Genomic DNA, 22,827 nt, shown 5'->3' with positions numbered 1-22,827 from the left:
ACACCTTTTCTATAGTGTCTGCCATAGTGTGTGATCCTCCAATCTTTCAAAGCTAATGGTTACATTAAATGGGGAGAATAGCAGAGATTTTCACTGTCAAAGAAAAAACTTAGTATGTGCTTTAGAATTATGAACAATTAGGATTTTAAGGTCTGATTTAATTTTGGGAGTTTCATGAAAACAAAGTCACAAATATTAACTCTAATATTAACACAGCCTAGGAGCTTAAAGCTTGATTTTTAAGTACCTAGTAGTAAGATAAGAATCAAGACATTTTACAAAGTTGCTTTTGCTAAAAAGTCGTTTTCTCATTTATCTGGAAGACTGGGGAATTGTCTGCTATTTTAAGGTTTCTGGAAAACGCAAACTTTAAATCTTATTAACTGGAGATTGGTGAAATGAGTGTTATCACCACATAAAAATCATTTTTTTATATTCTGAATCCCTTCCTCTTGGTATGTTCTAAAGCACATATATTTCTTCTTCTTTTTTTTTTTTAATCCTCACCCGAGGATTGATTTGAGAGAGAGAAAGAAGAGGAGGGAAGGAGGGAGGGGGAGAGAGAGAGAGAAACATCAATCGGTTACCTCCCATACGAGCCCCGACCAGGGATCAAACCCTCAACCTGGGTGTGTACCCTGACTGGGAATCAAACCCTCAACCCTTCGGTGCACGGGATGAGATGCTAACCAACCGAGCCACACCGGCCAGGGCAAATATATATGTATTTCTATATACAAAATCCACCTGCCTTTTTTTCCTATACTCTCTGGAATTAATCTCTACTATTTATCAGCTACAGAAAGCTCCCAGATAAGTAAGATTTTCAGTCACAGTTTGCCTTTCATCACTTCAAACTACTGCAGTTCTTAACATACCATTTCAAAAGCAATTATCAACCTTGTCTGTCTCCAATATGAGCTGCTCCAAAGTGCTTGAAATATCCAAACACACTTCCTGAACAGGAGTTCTGCTACCCATCATGACCATCTCATTAACTCTGTAAGGTGCTTACCCACACAGTCTGTTTAGACACACCCATCAACCCCACCTCTGCCCACCCTGTCACTTAGAATGTGCCAGGAATTACACCAAGCACTTTATATCAATTCTCTCATTTGCTCTTTACTACACCCTAAGAGTAGGTATTAGTGTTATGCCCATTTTAATAAAAGGAAACTGTGGTTTAAGTGATTAAGTATCTTGCTCAAATTTACACAAAGTCAGGATTTAAACGCAACACTTTCTCTAGAACTGATACTTTTTTTTTTTTAATATATCTTTATTGATTTCAGAGAGAGGAGAGAGAGCGAGAGATAGAAATATCAATGATGAGAGAGCCACTATCGAGCCCACAACTGGGGCATGTGCCCTGACCGGGAATTGAACCCCAATCGCCTGGATCCTAGGTCGATGCTCAACCACTGAGCCATGCCCGGCCGGGCTAGAACTGATACTCTTAACCAGACATTTAAAAGAATAGGAAGAACAGATTTGGGGCAAGCAGATAAATTCTGGAAAAGCTGGTTTTCAGGAAACACCGGCCAGCCTGAATGAATATGAAGAGGGGACAGAGAAGGTAAAAGTCTCTTGCACCTCTTCCCAACCTCCCTGGACAGTTAACACACATACACAGGTATTTCACCGAGGCTACCTGGAACTCTACCAACTGGAAATCCATACACATGGACAAAGAGGTAGTTCAGCATAGTGATGCAGCACTTGGGCTATGGACCCCGACTGCCAGGGTCTGAATCCCTGCTCTACCACTTACTACCCGTACAACCTTGTTTAACTTACTCTCTCTGCTTTAGTTTCCTCATCTTTAAAATGGAAAAACAACAGTATCTCCTTCATAGTGTTACAATGATAAATTTCCTTAACATGCTGTCAAGTAGCTTGGGACAGAGTCTGGCACACAGTAAACAAACAATAAAGGCTACCTATTATTTACGTATACCTTCTTTTAATACAACGCTGGGTGAGTTATAAGTAAAACATCTTAATGTATAATAGTTTAATCAGATGGCTGAGAGCAGGAACACCAAGTACCAAAGTCTATTCTCCAGGAGCTGAAAGAGGCAAAGTTACTGCTTGGAGCACCTGAAGGGTAAAAAAAAGTGTAAGGTAACAAGCTACCTACATCAGAAGGGCGGGTCTTTGGGCTGGTAGAGAAAGTAAGGTCACATAAAAGAAAGTGGGAGGATCCCCCAAACAAACTGTCCATTTCCTAATTTTGCCTAAGGTCAGCACTATTCCCAAGGAGAAGAAACCGTTCTCTGTAATAATGCTTCAGACAAAAGGTTACCAGACAAGATTGGCAAGGGATTGAGAAAGCATTAATGAAATACTATGGATTCAACTAGAATTATATTCTTTGATTTTCTATACCATCCTCTCCTTCAGTCACTATGAAAAGATAACACATTAAGAAAAACAATTCTCCCACCCTAGAGTATCTAGGGAACCACACACCCGTGCTGTTTTCAGAGTAGCAGGGAGCCTTCACGGAGCAGGCGGGGTCGCAACATGCTGCCTCTGCCAGGGTCATCACAAATTAGCAGCCCAGCATTTCAGGAACAATCAGCCTGACCACATGTAATATTTGTTTAAATTAGAAAAACAATGGATTCATTTCATCTCTAAATAAATAGCAATATATGGCAATGAGGGCAATATTCTAAAAGGAAGCATGTTTTATACTTGGCACCTACCTGAAAACCTCTCTGACAGAATTTAAAGGGCAGGGTAAAGGTGGGCAGAGTCCATGTCTCTGCCAGAGCGCCTGAACTACACCAAAGCTAAACTTACGCTAGCCTGGTTAGTTTTGCTCTGCTGATTCCTTCTACAATTATCAGGTGAAACAACATGTAGAATATGCATGGTTTTATTCTGAAGAGCCCCAAATACTGTGCTTATTCCTATAGCAACTACTAAGCTAAACAGAGTCCCAGAGTTAACTACTCCATAATTCCTTTGCACTTTTATATTCTGATACTAAATCTTTAGCTGAGGATCATTCATTTAAAAAAGAAAAAAGGTAACTAGGTAACTAACTACACTACCAGTATCATTACCTAGTGACATACAAGGCATTAAAGAGGTAAAATAAAAGGCAAGCTGGGGGTCCAGCCAGTGTGGCTCAGCTGGTTGGGCATCCTCCAGTGCACATGCACAGAGAGGTTGCTGGTTGGATTCCTGGCCAGGGCACATGCTCAGGTTGTGGACTTGATCCCCAGTAGGAGATGTGCAGGAGGCAGCCGATCTCTCTCTCCCTCTCCCTTCCTCTCTCTGAAATCAATAAAAATATATTTTTTTAAAATTTTAAAAAGGCAAGTTGGGGGAGGGAGGGGGCCTTGATTCCAAGAATTATAATAAAATTTCTCCCATTTGATTGTACTTGTAAGAACACTCCCCAAACAGCTATTTTCTTTAGCCACTACAAAAAGGTTAAAAAGACAAAATCAAAATAAATAATACAATAATAGTTAAAACTCATATAGCTCTCTAGAGTAAACCATTTAATCCTCACAACAGCCCTTGAAGGGTCACTATTATAATCCCCATTTTACACAAAACAAAAGATACAGAGGCCAAATAATGTGCCCAAGTGTCACACAGCCAATAAGTGGTAGAGACAGGAGTTGAGCCCAGGCAGACTGCCTCCTACATCTGTGCTCTTAATCACTACGCTGTACCAGTTTTCAAATGGAAAGAGATAAAACTGGCTGTCATCCAAGACTCATATGATGGTGAATTCTGATTTTGCTTTATATTTCTAATCCTTCTACCTAAGAGAACCGCTTCTTCGCAGTTTTGTATTCTTGTACTAAATCTCTACCTTAGGAACATTTTCATTTAAAAAACAAAGGACAGCAACACTATCCGCAGTAGCATCCAGTTGTGTCAGACATGGAAGGCAGTGAACTACACAATTCCTACTGACCCTTGTTCAAAGAAGAGTCTTCAAAACGATATATAACTGTAAAGTGCTAATTCAGAAAATTTCAAGGTAACTTCACACATATTTCATCTCATTGAGGGATAAATTTCAAAAGAAAGAACACTGACTACTGACATATACTATGACATATACTATGACCCACCCTCAGTCGTAAGGGTGTAAGTGAACCAAGGTTCCTTGAAACCTAGCCAGTCTACTTTCCTATGCTACATTCAATGTTTCAAGTAATAAACCCATTTCCTCTGTAGGAAACTGATGTGATCAAAAGAAATAAAGAAAAATAAGTGAAACTTATCACAGATAGTTTATGTTGAAAATAAATTAAAAGTGCCAAACTTTAGGCATCTCATAATTTTAATTTTGCTTTCATAACTACTACTTAACATAGAAAAGTATTTTCCTAAAACATTTAAATCAAAGTCCTATTTAAAGGAACTTCTGATTAGAAATTGTTAAACTGTGTGTGTATTGTTAAAAAAAATAATAATATGTCCTAAGCTGTTAGCAAGAGATGTATAGTATGCTATTTTAATAGGCCCAAATAAGGAAGGATCAATATTATTTTAATTTTTAAAGGTCTGTTTATGAAACACAATCATCCTTCATTAAAAATGCAAGCTGTGTTTCAGCAAGAGGTTAGCGTAAATGATTCATAGAGAGATCTCTCTCCCCAGTATAATCTTCCTCTCCTGGGAGTTTCCTTCAGATGCTTTATCAAACCACTCAAGCTATTATTAAAAATGCTTCCCCTCGGTAAGAGGGAAAAAAATACATCTTCCCATTCCCATTCAGCACTGCCTCTCCCATTTGAGTGATATATATCTTTCCATTTACAGGAAAATTAATTCTTTATTTCCACACATTTTTGCCATCATTTCTTTTCACAAGCATTTTAAGATTATTTTATAATGTACAAAAGAAGGAATTCAGTATTTTTTTTAATCAGAGGCTTTAATTCACTTACGTATCCTGATATTTCAGTGTAAGTGTTGTTGTCGTTCATGGAAATTTACCTTTTATTTGTTGGATTTTTAAAGATTTTAAAATGTTAACTCATCAAGGTCAAGGCATTCCAAATTTTATGCTGTTCTCTTCGATTTCAAAATGCTAATGAAAATGGCTGTTTCAATGCAGCAGCATCTGGCTCATTATAAGAGTCAGTTTTAACTAATATATCCTTAATTATTAAACTCTGGTGTTCAATTTCTTTCACATGGATAAGCCAAACACATATTGCTACAATTATAAATACTTGGGGTAAATTAGTTACAACAACATATCCTTACTTTTGCTTCTCTGGCTATTAAATAAGACACCAAGGATCTTGTAAGGGACACACATTTGAAAGACCACCTTCAAATATGTAGATGCTAAATTTATTGGCTAGCAAATATTAACTCTGCTGGGTACTCAAGCATAATGCATAGAACAATGTGTCTGCTTATACAAATGGCCCAGGTTTTTACCAAGTGCATTTTCACATAAATGTGTCAAAACTAAATATAATCATATGTCCTAATTTTGGCTTTACAAAGCCGACTCGTCTCCACCCAACTGGATGTTTTTATTTAGGTGTTTCTGAATATACTTAAGCACATCATGATGTCTGATAAAGGCTGAAATCCCTGAGAGAATATGTTTGGTTTTAAGCCTCAGTATATGTTAGGGAGTTTTTCTCTCCCACCCCCAACTCTTTTTTTTTTTCTTTTTTAATCAGCAACATCAACAGGACTGACTGAATATTTTACAATAGAGTTGCCGAGTACGTGTGTTCAATCGTTTGGCTTCCCAGAAGATTCATTACAGTTACATTAGAAAGTCAAATCAGGCAATTCTGCAGCCTGGTGAAAGCTAGCATATGAAAGGAGATTAATACAAAAGAATTCATTTTAAATAAAGGACATTTAGGACTTTAAAAAGCAACATTATAATAAAATTTCCAAGATATTTGTTCTGGCTTTAGCATGCTTTACAGGTCTAATTTCAGAGATGTCTAAATGCTTTTCTAGGAAACAGTGAGAGAATGTATGGGAGGAAAATTGTCTGATCTGCAAGGTCTGCCATCTTAATAATGATCCTCATGCTAAGAACACTGCAGATGTATGTTCTACCCTCACTCATGGGGAAAGAATCCACACATTCTTCAATTATGCTGATGAAGGAGGAATCAAGTAACGTTAAGGTGTATTCATTTAAATCTTTACAAAGGTTCTGAGTGATTTTAATACTTGTTTTTCTGAGTGTAATTAAAACTAAGAATTTTCAGATCTTAATATGTATTTATATGACAAAATCAGTAAGTTAATTTTTTCCATGATTAGTAGCAGGTATAGAAAAATCTTCCCAGGTGTACATATATTTAACTGGCACTTGTATATAATGGTTTCCCTCTCTCTAGATTTCAGACCTCAATAAACTCCTAACTAATCTTATTTACTTAATTTGTTTCCACTGGTTTATAGATAAGGAAAAATTATAAATGACTACCTACTGAAATGAAAAGGAAAATGCAAGCCTCTTCATTCAGTAAAGCAGATTTACAGAATACAAATTTCAAAAACAAAGGCTCACCTCTGGCATGAGCAATTCGAAGCCTAAATAACAGGGCAAGAGGGAAAGAGCAGCTAGCAGTGGTAAGAGAAAGGCGCTGTTTTTCAGTGCTACCTTTGGCAGTACAGATGGGCTCTGGAGGCCACTGGCTATGCTTAATTTAATATGAAGCTAAATACAGTCAAAACATCTGGTGCACTACTGATGGTTATCATGATAAATTAAACCTGACATCACACACAAACCCATTCATATATTCCACTTATATCCTTTTTACCTAAAACACAATGTTAACAATCTACATTTACTTTTTCATCTCCTCTAACAGTCTTCTATTTTAGAAAAGGCAGGTTTTGTCTAATGTTTATACAATTTAAGAGACTTCTAAAAGAAAAAGACTACTTTTTCAAGAAAAAAATTGTATATAAAATGTCAAGGGGCTCATGCAAGTGAGGGTCCCCTTGGTTTAAGCTCCAATGGCTCCATGGACAATCTGCCTTTGGGGAGGGTTTAAAGACAGTGAAAGATAAAGACTAAATGGTACACCAAGTGGCACACAGAATTGGTACAAAGAATTAAAAACATCTAAAAAGCAGATGATTTAACTGACAACCTGCAGAAGAACAAAACAGACTTTCTAGACAGGCACATCAGCAAAAATAAACTGAATTCTTAGAATGGATTTATAACATATGTTCATAAAATGCAGGACCCCAAATCTGTGACAGACCACTGGAACGAAAATACTCTTATAAGGGGAAAAAGTCTATGAAAAAATCTAGCTACTTTAGCTCAGAGGTTAGAACACAAGCCCAAGGACTGAAGGGTCCCATGTTCAATTCAGGCCAAGGGCATGTACCTCAGCTGCAGGCTCGATCCCTGGCCCCAGTCAGGGCATGTGTTGTAGGAGGCAACCAATCAATGTGTCATCTCACATCGATGTTTCTCTCTCTCCCTCTCTCTCTCTCTTCGACTCTCTCTTCCACTCTCTCTAAAAAGCAATGGAAAAAATATCCTCAGGCGAGGGGGGAAAAAGCAAATTATCAATTTTATGATAGCTACAGGGCAAGGAATGCATATGAGTCTTATGAGCTAATACCTATTTCTAAGACAATTACATAACCTCTAAAAATTTGCTTTATAAAAAATGCAGAAGACCACTTATAAATGAAATAACTACTGCCTATATGGCTTATATTCAAATTACTGTATTTTTTATTACATTGCTTTGAATGATACTTGGTGAAGAGAATTTTTAATTCCCCTGCTATACAAAATTAGCCCTACCCACACTCTTTTAAACAGAAAGTACCTAAACTCTGATTCTGTATCTAAAGGGAGGATAGCTTGGCCGGGCGTGGCTCAGCAGTTGAGCGTCAACCTAGGATCCAGGCGGTCAGGGTTCGATTTCCGGTCAGGGCACGTGCCCAGGTTGCTCGCTGGATCCCCAGTGGGGGGCGTGCAGGAGGCAGCCAATCAATGACTCTCTCATCATTGATGTTTCTATCTCTCTCTCTCCCTCTCCTTTCCTCTCTCTGAATCAATAAAGATATATTTTTAAAATAATAATAATAAAATAACGGGAGGATAATATTTCATATAATAAAATCAGTATAATCAAAATGAGAACCATATTTCTGTTTAATATTTCTCATCTTGACTAAAGAGCTGTGGTGGGAGTTATTAAAATTAATGCATCAAACTATCAGAATTCTGCCCTTATTATTACTGGTAATACTCTTTCTAAAATATTAGTCTGCTTTGCTGTACTAGTGTATCTTTTTTAAAGTTCTCTTTGAATATCAGGATCACTTTAACATTAGGAGAAAAATGTGCACTAAAAATAATCTCTTTAGTTTTAGTAGGTTTGAAATTTTTAAAACGATTCCCTCACTCTAAAGCCACTTATTTTTCTTCTTTACTTCCAATGGTGAAAGATAATGAACCTACTTGCCATTCAACATAAAAAACACATACACAAAAAACAGTGTCAACTAGCAAAAGCCACAAAGGAAACATATTCCTTTTCCAGTTAAATAAAAGCTATTTCTAATAACCACTGTCCTAGGTTAGCAAGTTACTGCTCCATTTCTTCTTAACTAGATAACCAATTTTTTTCTGAAATTAACAGTGAAGAAATACCACTGGAAACTGTGATCCTCTACCCACGAGTAAGTGAATGAACTTCATAGACTGCCAAAATGAAATTCTCTCTGCACCATTAATCTACTACTAAATGTGCTGCTCCACCAAAAGGGACCAAGATTTTACTGAATTCCCCAGAATCTTAACAGAGGAACAAATATAAGACAACGAGGACGAAAATGGGGTTTGATGTTGCTGGTTTGTATTTTCCTGTTATGCTCAACTCTCCCCACAGCTGATCAAACTTTGCAGATGGGTTAAGAGAGCTAGAAGGAAGTACTGACACTTTTTATTTAGCTGAATTCAGCTTTTTTCCTCCCATTCTAAAGTATTAGAGTTCAGCCAAAATACCATTCTATTCACTAAAGAAACTCACCTTCCACATCATAAAGATGTACAATATTTAATACTCATATAAGGACAAAAGAATGGGATTATTCTCTCACCTCAAAATCACGGTATAATCTAAGAAGGCATTTAGTACAAACTGTCAAAGAAAACAAAAGTATTAACTCACTAAAAGGTCATCATTTACCCACAGAAAAACTAAAAATCACTATTTTACTTTCAATTATTACCTCTTTCTGACACATTAATGTAAATGTCAGAACCCTTTCATGTGAGAAAATTACTAAAGCAGGCTCCATGCCCCAGAATGTACCACATGTAACATGAAAAGGAGCACCACCCTTTCAGAAGGCAAGGGTGAAGAGCCTCGGTAATCAGAAGAAAAAGACCAAAAGCACACAACTGAAACAAACCAGACACCTTAGGCCTTTTTCTGATACAGGTTCAAACTGTAGCAAAAAAAGACATGAAAGACTTCTGCAGTTACTTTACAAAAGTTAAACATTTTCAAATCATATTCTTCCTAAGACAAGGAAAGTAATAACAGAATAAAGGCTACAAAATTATTTACCTTTTCCTTCAGAGAACTATCCGGTTTAGCATAGTTTTTTTTAAAATCAAAATCAAGACATTTGGGTTTCAATTCGATCCCTATAACTAAATTATTCTATTTTTTTTTCCTATGTCTTTACTGATTTCAGAGAGGAAGGGAGAGGGAGAGAGAGAGATAGAAACATCAATGATGAGAGTCATCACTGATCAGCTGCCTCCTGCAAGCCCTCCACCTGGGGATCGAGCCCGCAACCTGGGCATGTGCCCTGACCAGGAATCAAACCGTGATCTCCTGGATCCTAGGTCGAAGCTCAACCACTGAGCCATGCCCATCCGGGCTATTCTGCTATTTTAATTGCAGCTTGTGTGCAATTATATACCCACCAGGATCAATTGTAAAAGAGCCACAAAGAACTCAGAACATTAGCAAATTCAATATACACGGAAAGAAAAGAAAAAAAACCTACAAAATTCAAATATAAGGGAGAAGCTTCCTGCTAACACCTGAGTGGTAATTCCTAATTCTTATTACATATCTAAGATATTTACTGATGATCAATGCACTGTTATGCTGTGCAACTGTAACTGATCAAGGTCAATTCCCCATATGGGAAAAGGAAGATTTATCTGAGAAATATTTCCAAATAAATTCCCCACAAGTAAATAGTCTGAGGTCTATCATTTATATTTCATAGGACAAACATTTATATATCGTTTACAATAATTTATATCAATTGCCACAGTCCAGAAAAGTCAGCCTTGGATTAAGATGCCAAACAAAATCTGAACTGAATGGAAAGAAAAGGTCCTAGATCAGCAGAACAGCTTTATTAGCATGAGTCTGAAGAGTATCTGGTAGAAGTGTAGGGCAGGCAACTCCTCGGAGTGGGAAGTAGGGATTCCCATGTGGAGAGCTGGTAGCAAGAAACCCAGGAACAGGTAAGAAGCTTTACGGGCCTTCGATGTTTAAGTCTGTTTGTATGTTTTTTGGTATTACAATAATTATTCTCTATTACTGCTAAGTTAAATTCTTTGTGAAAATCCAGCTGGTGTCAGTTATGCTGAGTAGAAAAAAAGGATTTTGTACAAATTCATATTTAAAAAAGAGAAGCAGTGCAACCTTTAAGATTAGAAATAGTAGAACAAACAAAAATCTAGTGTTAACATTAGCTACATTTATGAAGCACTTACTATGTTCCGGGCACCAGGCTAAATTACTGAATAATTCCTAAACAGCCCTGTTGGACAGGCATTATCATCTCCATTTTACAGCTGAGGAAACTAAAACACAAAGAAGTTGCATAACTATAACATGGCAGGCAGGTGGCAGAACAGGGATTCAAACTTGGTCCCTGTGCTCACAACGCATTACACTTCGCTCTCTCCCCCGACTGAGAACTGAACTGAAAGCACCCCAAAGAGAAAAAAAACGCCAAGAAGAGTCCAAGTTTTTAAACAACACCCTCTCTTCTGGAGGACTGCTGTCCTAAAATTGGAGGATTTTCAGGCTTTGCAATGTGACATTCTTGGTAAAGACATAATTGATTCTAAATCCTTTGGGAATTTCATTCCATATCAAAGCTTCGACTATCCCCATTCTCAATATCTCTGTCTTCAACTCTGACTTCTTTCCAGGTCTATTTAAATATTTCCATATGCCTAATGAGCAAAATCACCCAGATTTCTCAATGAAAAGTCATCTTCTCCTCTTCCCTCTCAAATCAGGCTCTCCTCCTTCGTTCCCAAATTTTGAAGGGGAACTCCTAATTACCTATGCTTTAAAAACCCCATTTAACACGACACCTTGCTCCAACAAATGCCAAATGCATTTGAGTCCATCTCTGCGTCTCTCACATGGACCTCACCTCTCCATTTCCGCTACCACTTGGAAAGGTTAGCTTCACATTACATTTCACCCAGTCTCCTAGAAAGACTTTCCTAAAGCACAGGGATTCTTCTGGGGGTGATTAAACATTCTAAAATTTATTGTGGTGATAGCTGCACAACTCTGTAAACATACTAAAAATAACTGAATTGTATACTTTAAGTGGGTGAGTGGTATGGTATAGGAATGACATCTCTACATGGCTGTTATGAAACAAAAGATCAAAAGGACCACAATGGGAAGAATACTTTGGAAGGCCGCAGGATTTGAAGAGGCAGGCTGGCTTGGACGTTGTAAAGGAACTCAGGATAGACAGTGGCCTGAACTAGGGTAACGGGACTGCGGAGACAGAGGAAAAAGAAACAATACTTGAAAAGGGAATCCACACTATGCAGGGTTTCTGGTTTAGACAATTGAGCAGGATTTACTAAAACAGGAAAACAAGAAAAGACACATTTAGGTGAGGGGAAATTCACTGATTTTTTAAGTTTAATTATATTTACAAAAGTTGTATAAGTGTTTGGAGAAGGTTTTGTTTCAAGAGGCTGTAAGCTTTACACAGGCAGGTGTTTACTTTTTAATGCAATTTAATGTTAGTTACGTTTATAAATGGAACTGAATATTTAAAGAGAATTAAGTCTGTTCAATTTGAATTAATCAACACACATCAAAAGCTTCTTGTCTTATATTTTTATATAAAATGTATGGATACATAAGTAGACTAATAAGATTTATAAATTAAATTTAGGACTTAAGGAAAACTAGATTTTACATTTTCTAACTTTAATAAATTGACTATTGATTTTGAACACCAGTAACTAAGTTGCTGGGTATCACTGACATGTAACATTAGTGACTAGAGTAGAAATCAGACATGCCAATCTGATGGCTTCTATTTTCTGTGAAACAGGAAGTGAAGTCGCCTGTTCAAGAAGTAGAAAGGAAGGATGGGTGGTGACAGAAAGGAGAACAGGAATCCTTAGTCTAATGAATAGTTGAAATAAAAGCCATGGCAGAGGGCGGGGAAGGGGGACTACAGAAGAACCAGCCAGCACTGTAACAGGCCTAGTTCAGAGTGTGGAGACCATGACTTCACAGAGACACGCATCAGCTAAATGACATCTTTTTCTTTACAATTACTTAGCATGATTTTCTTCAAAATAATGTTATGTGGAAATGGTTACTCTGCGGTATTAACAGAACATGTTTCTAGAATTTTGATTTTCAGCCATAACTTAAAGATAGAAATAAATGAAAGGAAAATCTATTTACATAATGTACTTACAGAAGAGTACTTTCTGCATTCTAATCCTGACCATGGCAAAAATTCTTTCCAGTAAAAAAGTGTAAAAGACAGTGTCTCTTTTAGAAGACAATAAAACCTAAAATATTTACTATCTGGTCCTTTACAAAAAAAGTGTGCTGACTCCTGTTCTAGTCTAGGGGCTGCAAAAGCTGTTTGCACCAGGTAAAGAACTGAAGAAAGAATTCCTCATATCTAAACCATTTAACTTATAAGAAAAAGTTAAACCTAAAAATTATTTTTAAAAATCTTGAACCTCAGGGCATTTCCTGTTAATTTGTGGCAATGATTTGGTAGAGTAAAAGACTATTTACCTGAGGAAAAACTTCTGCTGCATTTTATTTTTAGGAAAGATGCAATTACAAGGGAGGGCGGGAAACAAAAACAATCATATATGGAAGATTTATTTAAAATACTGTACTTCTAACCCCAACCCATGGTAGATACTCCATAATTAACAATTACAAACTTAATACATTGAATTCTGAATCATTTAAAAGAATGTAAAACACACTATTAAAGTATGCTAATATGATGACTTTCTAAAACAAAGTTTGAAACAACCACCACCAGAAGTTTCTATTTTCTGTAGTACGAGTCGGTATCACTGAGCACAGTCTTCATCTGGAATGGCAACAATACTCTCATCTCAGAATACTACAAAGATTAAGTACAGTTTTGTTTTGAGGTACAGTGCCTGACAGAGTGGGTACTTAATTTTTTTAAACTACAGTTGAGCCCGGCCGGCATGGCTCAGTGGTTGAGCGTCGATCTAGGATCCAGGTGATCGGGGTTTGATTCCCGGTAAGGGCACATGCCCGGGTTGCGGGCTCGATCAATGACTCTCATCATTGATGTTTCTATCTCCCTCTCTCCCTCTCCTTTCCTCTCTCTGAAATCAGTAAAGATATATTTTTAAATAAATTAATTAATTAATTAATTAAAATAAAATAAACTACAGTTGACTCACTCCCCATTATTATGGATAATTAGGGCTTTACTTTCTCAATGCAAAACTGCATTCTCATCAATACAGTAGTGCTGAATGTTTGGTCAAATCTAGATCTAAGAGGAAATGTCCCCTAAGGATTAAGAGCACAGGCTCAAGAAGCAAACTGCCTCAGTTTACTCAGTAGCTGTGTCCTCAGTTTCCTCATCCACAGAAGTAACAGCCCTTACTTCATGAAGCATGTGGGGAGGATCAGAGTGACTTCTGGAGAACTATGGCATGTTGCCAGCACTCAAATGCTGCAGTTTAAAAATCTATGGCTATACCCAGTCAGCATGGCTCAGTGGTTGAGCACTGACCTAGGATCCAAGAGATCGTGGTTCGATTCCCAGTCAGGGCACATGCCCGGGTTTCAGACTCTATCCCCAGTAGGGAGCGAGCAGGAGGCAGCTGATCAATGACCCTCATCACTGATGTTTCTCTCTCTCCCTCCCCCTCCCTTCCTCTCTCTGAAATCAATAAAGACATATATTTTTAAAAATCTATGGCTAATGTACCGTCCATTGGAATAGAAAATGATAAAATCTTTTTAAAGGCTAATTTAGTAATTTCTATTAAAATAAAAATGAACCTAATTTTTTACTCAGTAATTACATTTTAGGAATTTATCCTACAAAAATATTCACAGGCTTATGTAAAAATACTGACAAGGATGTTAACTGCGACATTGGTCATGATAGCAAAAAAACTGAAAAGACTAAACACCCATCAACAGAGAAATGGCTAAATTGCAACATTAATGTACCATACTATGGAATATAATTATTTAAAAAATAGACTGTGCCAGTACTGATATGGAAAAATGTTCAGGATTTGTAATTAAGTGAAAAAAGCAAGTTATAGTACAGTATGCAGATAGAGTATGACACCGTTTTTGTCAATTAAAAATATAGAAAAGGCACACAGTATATATGATTTTACAGAAAAGGTTAGGAATAACATACACCAACCTACTAACAATTATCATTTTGGAAGTCAGAACTATTAAAGACTCTTATTTGCCAAATTATACATTTCTATGGATGTAAAGTTTATAATTAGCATAGTGTTAAAAAAAAAAAAGTTGATGGTAGGAAGCTCTTTAAAAAGATTTTTTCAAAGACTTTAATGTTGTAAGAAATTGTTTATGCTGCAAATACTGTTTTAGGAAAAGCTATAAAACTTTTTCTAATACACATGATTAGAAAAAGATATTGAAAGAAAAGACACCAAAAGGCAAACAACTGTTACCTCCATAAATTTCATGAACTAGGGGTTTCTATTGTCTTATATTGAAATATATACTCATTAACAAATATTTGTTGAATGAAAAAATATTTCTAGAAATGCATAACAATGTAACCATAGTTAAAAATATTTTATTGTATATTTGAAATTTGCTACGAGGATTATATCCTAAGTGTTCTCACCACACCAAAAAAAAAAAACACAAAAAAAAACACACAAAAAGTGTAAAAATCTGAGGTGATAATATGTTCATTAGCTTCAATGTGATTATTTCACAATGTATATGTATAGTAAATCATCAAATTATACCTCCTAAATATATATAACTCCTAATTATATCCCCAATATAACCCATTTCTACATTAGACTGAAACTTACTACTTCGAATATTTTGTTCCTAATATATGATACTCTGTTTTACCTTGTCCTTTCAAAGTATCATTACAAATAAAATTTTACAAAGTACACTTGAGACTGCATCAAGTACATATCCAAGCCTACTTCCATTAAGTGACCATCTGATCTGCACCTTTAATAAAATATCAAATAAATAAAAGAGAATGTTGACTAAATTATTTTTTAATTTTTAAATATTTTAAACTCCAAAAATGTCACTACTCCTTGACATCTCAGTTTAAAGATCTATAAGTCAAGCATCTGTCTATATAGAGATGTCTAAGAAAAATTACATTCTTTGAAATGTTATAGCTATAACCTGAAATTACATTAAATCATATCCAGATGGCATGTCTTTCATAACAAGTCTCATCCAAAGAAAGCAGTTGCTGAAAATAAGTTACCATTTTTCTGAAACTCATTATTAATTGGAGGCAAAAGAAAGAATACAGTCACTATGTAAAAGAACAAGTGCAGCATCATTTCCAGAATATATAGCACATCAAATAATGTTCTCATTCACATTTTACTTTTATGAATCCAGTTTTTTACAGCTTTAAATTTTTTCATGACATACTTACAACATATAGACAAGTATTAGGGAAGATAAGGGGCACCATGTATTTACCACCCAGAATAACAAATGTTAACATTTTGCCATATATGCTTCAGGTCTCTTTTCCCTTAAGGCAATTAATAAAACATTACAGATATAGTTAGATCCTCTCCACCCACTTTTAAAAAAAATATTTAAAAAGGAGGGACTAGAAGTAACCAAGCTTCAGGGTGGCTAGATTTTTAAAAGATTTTTATTATCCTGGTTAAACTCTTGACCAATCCAATGTATAAATTTCAGCCTGCAGCAAAAACATACTATTATTACATGAACTTATCAGTATCAAATAATCTTTAAAAACAACAACTATTTAAACTATGCTCAGACTATCTAAATGGATATCTTTGCCATCACCTATATTATTAGCATTTTGGTTCACAATTTTATTTTTAAATGATTCCTTAAAACTTGTGTCCAATACAGTAAACACTAACCACATCTGGCTACTGAGCACTTGCAATATGCTATTCCAAACTGATATATCAGTGTAAAATGCACACTGAATTTCAAATGTTTAGTATGAAATTTTTTAAATTAATTTTTAAATTATTCACATGTTAAAATAATGTTGTGGACATATTGAGTTAAGTACAATATTGTTAAAATTAATTTCACCCTTTGTCTTTTTTTTAATGTGGCTACTATAAAATGTTAAATTACATATGTGGCTTGTACTTAAAGCTCACATTGTAATTTCTATTGCACAATTCTGTCCTAGATACATCAAAGTAGCACCAGAATAAGAACTACTATTTCAGAATCAAGACTTAGAAAAACATACAATGGTTGAAATGGTCAAAATGGTAGAGTTGTGGTTGTTACCTAGGCAATTTAGAGGGAAGAGTACTATTTAGGGAAAAGCAGGACTACAGGTTATCCTTCTACATCACCAGAACACCCCAGATAAATTCTCTTTGCTTCCCTTCATTTTACTCATGTGTATCTGGAAAATTACTCTCCAGATAGAAGTCAATAATTTATTTAGTAACTTAAATGGGTTGAAAACAGGTCTAATACAATTGATTCATTCATTTCACAATTTTTATTAACTGGGACTAGAGACAGCAGTAAATACAACTGTGGCTTGCTTTCTGGTGTATGCGGGGAAGTCATGTGCAAACAATAAACAAGTTAACAAATAAGTAAAAAACTCATTTAGGAATAGTGCTTTGAAGGGGACATATGAAAAGGAGTCAGTAATCAGTCCTTCCAGTCCAATGCTATCTTTACAATCACTTTTAGGAATCCCTAAATGCTGTAGACTCTTAAATTAGTTATTTCAATGTGTTCATTTTCTGTGTAAATATTTTCAACCAAAGCATTCTGCAAAACACATGTATTGTTTCCAAGGACATCACACAAGAAAATGCAAAGCAATTTATGTCATTGCCATGACTCTCATAACACTAAGTGCCCAATCTGGCTTTTAATGCTTAATTAAGGAAAAAAAGTAACCATTTACCCTTTTTCTTTAAAGAAAGGCAAATGAGAATATCTTGCTGTAAACATGGCAAAATAAATTCCAAACTGTTAAGCATCCAGCATTTTTAATATAAATCTTCTGGTCTAGGAAAAGGCACAAAAACCCAGGCTAACATGCTCAACTTCCTCTCCCGAAAAAAAATCAACTCCAAGCCCTGGCAGCTGTGGCTCAGTGGTTAGAACCAAAGGGTTGCAGGTTAGATTCTAGTCAAGGGAAAGGTCCTGGGTTGTAGGCTGAATCTCCAGGCCCTGGTTGGGGAGTGTGTGAAAGGCAACCAATTTACACATCTCTCTCTCCCTCTCTCCTTCCCTCCCTCCCTTCCATTCCCTCTAAAAATCAAACAGAAAAAATATCCTTGGGTGACGATTACCAAAAACAAAACAAAACAATAAAGCTACTATTGCCAGAGCTGAGATTTAAACACAGGCATCTGGCTTCCTGTGCTCTTAACTATCATGTCACAATGCCTCCCAAACCAAAGCCAAACTTTTGTTTAACTGAAAAATCTTTCAGTTAAAAACATGGTTAATAATTTCAACATGATTTAAGTAAGCATTCAATTGGTATATAGTTTTCATACTAACTATAATAACCCCAAAATTCTTTGTATCTGCTTATCACTCAAAATATAGTAACACAATCTATTTTCACAATTTCTTATATAAATTTCCTAAACTGACTTCACTTTAAATGCCTAGTGACTTTCTAAATCTTTTCATTCACCTTAAGTTATCAGGTACTTTCTTCCCCCCCAAGACTGTTTCATTCTATTTTAAATATATAATGCACAATTTATAAAATTTTAAAAATAAGTTTTCCTCTTTCTTCCCTCCAAATATCAATATTTGTTCTCCGTAAATATGTTCTCTTTTGCTGAATGTTAAAATAACATCAAAGTAAAAAATTAGAACTACTTATTCTGAGTGAAGCCAGTGCTTCAACCTTTGAAGGCATTCTAAGTGGAGCAAGTAAGTTATCAATATTTTATCTGTCAACATTTATACTGCAACCTATTTAAAGCAGTAAGTAATATGGCTGTTTCAATTTCTGGAAGGTACTGGCTTATCTAAGAAATCCAGATTTCCTTTTGCCCTCCTGCAAAAAAAATATACTTTCAAGTGTCACTGAATATTTTCTTATGTTTTATACCGTTAAAATTTTATAATGGAACGAACCATGAAAGGAAAGGAAACAGAAGAGGAAAGGGGGCCGGGGAGGGGAAGGAAGGAGAGGATCTATCTTAGGTTCAATTTTTGAAACTTCTTAAAGGAAAATATCAATAAAATGGGGAAATAGAACAGAAGAGAATATTTTATATTCTAAATGAAATTTTTAACGTATATGTTACAGACAGGTCACTCTAAAACAATACTTCAAAATTTTCAGGGAAAATGTATGGCATGATAGAAAAAGTTTCAACTACCCAGACCTCAGTATGAACCCAAATCTGATATTACCAGTGGTAAGACCTCCCTGAATCTCCATTTCTTCACCTGGAAATCAGTAATAATACCACCTCTCCTGCGCTCACTTCAGCAGCACACACACACTAGAATTGGAATGATACAGAGATTAGTATGGCCCCTGTGCAAGGATGACACACAAATTCATGAAGCATCTGTCCTCATACCCTTTGATTAGCTTGGAAGTAATATGTGTCAAAGCACAATGTGTGGCACTCAATAGCAAAATCGTGACTTTTCACTATAAAAATGTTCATGTAAGGCAATCTGTGAAATGTAAACAAAACTAAGTTATACCTAGGGTATTTGTGCTAATATGTTAACTTGCATTTCTTTCATAAACCTTAAACATCCTGAAATCAACTTAGATGATTTTTTTAAATACTGCCTCTCCTGAAGAGCAGGTTACTAGAAGTGAAAGAATACAGACGCTAGATTGCTCTTCTTTCTTCACCCCTTCCTTATATTCAACGTACTAATAAGCAAACAGCAAATAACTCATTCACCTCAAGTAACAACTATTACATAAAAAGTATCTAACATATAAATCAACATGCCTTGAAGATACTGTGGGTTCAGGTTCACACCACTGCAATAAAGCAAATATCACAATAGAGTCACACAAATTTTTTTGTTTCCCAGTGCATACAAGAGTTATGTTTAGACAATATTGAATTCTATTAAGTGTGCAAACAATGTACATACCTTAATTTTAAAATTTACTAGCACGGCCTGGCATGGCTTAGCAGCTGAGCATCAACCTAGGATCCAGGAGATCATGGTTCCATTCCCAGTCAAAGCACATGCCCGGGTTTCAGGCTCTATCCCCAGTTGGGGACATGCAGGAGGCAGCCAATTAATGACAACTTTCTCATCATTGATGTTTCTATCGCTCTCTCCCCCTCTCCCTTCCTCTCTCTGAAATCAATAAAGATACATTTTTTTAAAAACACACACACACAAAAAACCACTTTACTAAAAAATGCCAACCATCATCTGAGCTTTCAGCAAGTCAATCTTTTTTGCTAGTGTTGAGTCTTGCCTAGATATTGATGGCTGCTGACTGATCAGAGTGGTGGTGACTGAAGGTTGAGGTGGCTGTGCCAATTTCTTAAAAAAAGACAATGAAATTTGCTCTATCAATTGACTCTTCCTTTCACGAACGATTCCTCTGTAGCATGTGATGCTGTTGGACAGCATTTTATCCACAGCAGAACTTCTCTAAAATTGGAGTAAGTCTCTCAAACCCTGCCACTGTTTTATCAACTCAGTTTATGTCATATTCTAAATCCTGTTGTCACTTCAATAATCTTCACCGCATCTTCGCCAGGAATAGAGTCCATCTCAAGGAACCACTTTCTTTGCTTATCCATAAGAAGCAACTTCTCCTGTGCTAAAGTTTTATATAAAATTGCAGCAATTCAGTCACATCTTCCAAATCCAGTTCTAATTCTGGCTCTCTTGCTGTTTCCACCACACCTGCAGTTACTTCCTCCACTGAAGTCTTGAACCCCTGAAAGTCATCCATGAGCACTGTAATCAACTTCAAACTCCTGCTGTCGATATTCTGACCTCTTCCCATGAATCACAAATGTTCTAATGGTGTCTAGAATGGGGAATCCTTTCTAGAAGGTTTTCCACTGACTTTGCCCAGATCCACCAGAGGAATCGCTATGGCAACTACAGCCTTACAAAATGCATTTCTTAAATAATGGGACTTGAAAGTTGAAATGACTCGTTGATCCATGGACTGCAGAATAGATGTTGTTAGCAGGCATGAAAACAACATAAATCTCATTGTCCATCTCCATCAGAGCTCTGGAGTGAACAGATGCACTGTCAATGAGCAGTAATATTTTGAAAGGAATTTTTTTTCTCAGCAGTTAGTCTCTACAGTAGGCTTAAACTATTCAGTCAACTGTGTTGCAAACAGATGTGCTGTCATCCAGGCTTTGCTGTCCATTTATAGTGCACGGGCAGAACAGATGGCGCATATTCTCAAGAACCCTAGGACTTTCGTATGGTAAATGAGCACTGGCTTCCACAAGCCACCAGCTGCATTAGTTCTTCACAAGAGAGTCAGCCTGTCCTCTGAAGCCAAACATTGACTTCTCCTCTCTAGCTATGAAAGTCTTAGGTGGTGTCATCTGATATGAGGCTGTTGCATCTGCATTGAAAACTTGTTATTTAGTGTAGCCACTTTCATGAATCATCTTAGCTAGATCTTCTGGGTAACTTGCTGCAGCTTCTACATCAGCACCTGCTGCTTCACCTTGTACTTTGATGTTATGGAGACGGCTTCCCTCCTTAAACCACATGAACCAACCTCAGCCAGCTTCAAACTTTTCTTTTGCAGCTTGCTCCCCTGACAGCCTCAACAGAACTGTAGAAAGCTAGGAGCTTGCTCTGGATTAGGTTTTGGCTTAAGGGGATGTTGTGGCTGGTGTGATCTTCTATCCAGACCACTAAAGCTTTCTCCATATCAGCCAATAAGGTTGTTTCAATTTCTTATCATCCATGTGTTCACTAGAGTAGCACTTTAATTTCCTTCAAGAGCTTTCCGTTTGCATTCACAACTGGCTGTTTGGTGCAAGAGGCTTACCTTTTGGCCTATCTCAGCTTCTGACATGTCTTTCTCACTAAGCTTAATCATTTCTAGCTTTTGATTTAAAGTAGGAGACTCGTGACTCTTCCTTTCACTTGAATACTTAGAGGCCACTATAGGGTTATTAATTGGTCTAATTTAATATTGTTGTGTCTCAGGGAATAGGGAGGTCCGAAAACGGGGAAAAAACAAGGGAAGGGCACATACAACATTTAGCAAGTTTGCCATCTTATATGGGTAGAATTCATGGCACCCCAAAATAATTAACAGTAATATCAAAGATCACAGATCATAGATCACACCATAACCAATATAATAATAATGAAAAAGTATGAAATATTGGGCCCTGCCCAGGCAGCTCAGCTAGTTGGAGTGTCATCCCCTTCATCAAAAAGGTTGCAGGTTTGATTCCCAGTCAAGGAACATACCTAGGTTTTGGGTGGGCTCAATCCCCAGTCGGGAACATACAGAGGCATGTGATCAATGTTTCTCTCTCACACTGATGTCTCTCTCTCTCTCTCTCTCTCTCTAAAAATCAATAAACATATCCTCAGGTGAGGATTTAAAAAAAGTATGAAATATTGTATTGGGAGAATTACGACCATGTGACATAGAGACACAAAGTGAGCAAATGCTGTTGGGAAAATAGTGCCCATAGACTTGCTTAAAGCAGGGTTGCCACAAACCTTCCATTTGAAAAATAAAACAAAATAAGACACACACAAAAATGCAGTTATCTACAAAGTATAATAAAATGAAGCACAATAAAAAGAGGTATGCCTGTACCATCGGACAAAGAATCAAAATTCTTACTGTGATCACTATACAGTCTTTAAGTCTCTCTGCTGTATTCAGCTACAGAAACCTGTTTCTCGATGTATAGTTTGAACAGGTCATGTTTTCTTTCAAGCAGAGATTTGGTTATAACTTTTTTAGAGGACTATTTCTTTGTTACTAAATATAGGCGCACGTCACTTTGAGTGAAAGTTCAAACTAGGCATCTCAGAGCAGACTGAATTGCATCAAATGTCATCTACCCAACCATCCAGTTTTATTAAAGATTTTGCCAGGTCCCCAGAGAATTTCTAGACATGAAAGCAGGGTGGGAGGAGAATCACAAAGAGCAAGGCAAGGGAAATTACTAGTAAACTTTACATCCCAAAATTTGACTTTAATATAGATCCTATCAATTAAGTTTACAATAAATTGACTGAAAATTTTCTCAGCCATGCCAAAAATTACAAGACCTATTTATACTTTTTAGCTGATGAGTGGGAAAAA

General features: G+C 36.4%; 1 protein-coding gene and 1 non-coding gene across 3 annotated transcripts in view; one reads left to right on the top strand and one right to left on the bottom strand.

Annotated features, from left to right (window-relative positions):
• RERE (arginine-glutamic acid dipeptide repeats) overlaps positions 1 to 22,827 on the bottom strand; it is a 345,910-nt gene that overhangs the window by 300,057 nt on the left and 23,026 nt on the right. The window lies entirely within an intron of this gene.
• On the top strand, positions 19,002 to 19,107 carry LOC148092336 (U6 spliceosomal RNA). The gene has a single exon (XR_015715143.1). It is a non-coding gene; the product is annotated as a U6 spliceosomal RNA (small nuclear RNA).

This window comes from Miniopterus natalensis, chromosome 9, assembly GCF_054644295.1.
Source record: "Miniopterus natalensis isolate mMinNat1 chromosome 9, mMinNat1.hap1, whole genome shotgun sequence".
NCBI lineage: Eukaryota > Metazoa > Chordata > Mammalia > Chiroptera > Miniopteridae > Miniopterus > Miniopterus natalensis.
This window is presented reverse-complemented; position numbering and strand designations above follow the sequence as displayed.